Source organism: Lucilia sericata, unplaced genomic scaffold (assembly GCF_015586225.1).
Source record: "Lucilia sericata isolate MDLA Ls3-8-SP2 unplaced genomic scaffold, ASM1558622v1 Contig000341F_arrow, whole genome shotgun sequence".
Classification (NCBI taxonomy): Eukaryota; Metazoa; Arthropoda; class Insecta; order Diptera; family Calliphoridae; genus Lucilia; species Lucilia sericata.
The window spans coordinates 41,056-43,010 of record NW_023994361.1 but is presented as its reverse complement, the minus strand read 5'-3'; positions in this window follow the sequence as shown (position 1 = coordinate 43,010).

Here is a 1,955-nt window from a genome sequence, read left to right as displayed (position 1 = left end):
AAAACTGTTAGTGTATTGGTGAGAGAGAGAACTGCACTGAAAGAAATGTGTAAACTAAAGTAAAATGTACGGGCAAATTTTCCTAAAGATAAAATTTATAGTCTTTTGAAAAATTTGTAGATAGTGAAATAAAAATTGGGATGGATCTACCTCTTGATATTCTGAAGAAAAATCTAACAATTATATCTGTAACTAAAATAAAATATAAGCTTTTTTTAGAAAAGTTGTAATAATAACAAAAACAGTTTTTACTTAGAATCTTACATCTTGGACGAAATTTTGTAAACGTAAAGAAAGGGTGATAGAATTAAATTTGTCATTTAAGATTTGAAAATGTGCCTTTGGAAGTAATTAAGAACTTCAGTTTAAGTGCCATAACATTTGATATGTAAAAAACAAGTTGGGGGTAATGATTACAATTTTCTTTTCTAATTACAATATCTTTTTATTTTAATTAAAGTTTTTTTGCAAATTACAATTATTTGTAATGTGTAATTGAGCAATAATCAATAACAATTATTTGTAATTCTAATTGAAATGTTGGCAATTACAATTATTTGCAATTGAAGAATTTCCTTCTATTTACATGTAATTAGTAATTGTAATTCAGGACACTACCTAAATTGTTTGTAATTGTAATTGGAAAAACTTCAATTACAAGTAATTGTAATTTTTAAACTTCAATTACAATAACAAGTAAATGTAATTGGCAAAACTTCAATAAAATAAGAATAAATTGTAATTGATAATTTCAAATACTTGTAACTGGTTATTGTTCAATTACACATAACACGTAATTTTAATTGATCATGTAATGAATTACTACCCAAGCCTGGTAAAAAATATTTTTTTGTTTGCTTTAATTCTTCAAACCATATATTTTTAGAAATAAAAAAAAATAAAAAAGTATATCATAATATATTGGATTTCAAGTATTTTTTAAATTCTGAATCGTAATCTTTAACTTTAAGGAAGGCTAAAAATAAAACTTGCCACATAAATTGAAAGTTAAAAATATAAATATACTAATTTTGTTTTATTTAATTTTAAATTAAGATGTTCAACAATATCTAAAAAAAAATTCCCAAATAATGTTATGAAAAGAAGAAAAGTTTGATTAAAATGGAATTTAAAGTGGTATTTTAATTTATCGGACTAATATTTTATGTGTTTTTAATGAAATTTTCTATATTAATACTTTTGTGACAGTTTCGAATCAATAAAATATTTTTTAAGTGTTTGGTGTTTAGTCTATTACGTTGCTTGGAACAGATGTATTTTAATTCTGAGAAAATCTGTTCGCAAAAATAAGTTGAGGGGAAAAACGATAAACATTTTTGATAATTTTTTTTTAGTTCGGGATATATTAAATCGTCTAAATTTTTCGAAAACTCTGCCGTATTAATTTTATTATAACAAGTGAATTCAAGCGAAATATTATTAGTTCTGTTTGAATTTCAAAGTCATATTTAGTGACATCACAATTGAATGGATTATTGTAAAGATCAAGAAAGGGTTGTACATTTGAGAAATCCTGGAATCTATCTTGGAAGTTGGAAAATAGTGTTTCTAATATTAAAAGATATTCATATTGTTTAGATTGAGTAAGAGTTTTAGAAAGTTTTAGGGAGTTATAAATAATTGATGTTTTTGGGAAATTTGAGAAGTCTTCTGCTTGGATATCGGATAAAAGTAAAAATAATTTGGTTTTAAAATTAAATAGGAGTTTTGACACATCATTTAAATTTTTTTCTTTGCCTTGCAATTGCAAATTAAATTCGTTAAGCAATGCTGTAGTATCAGATAAAAACGCAAGATCTAAAATAAATTCTTCATTTTTTAAATGATGTAATTCAGATTTGTCAACGGCTTCTGTTTCTATAAATTGAAGCACTTCTTCTCTTAAGTCAAAAAATCGGTTGAGACAATCACCACGACTTAGCCACCGAACTTCT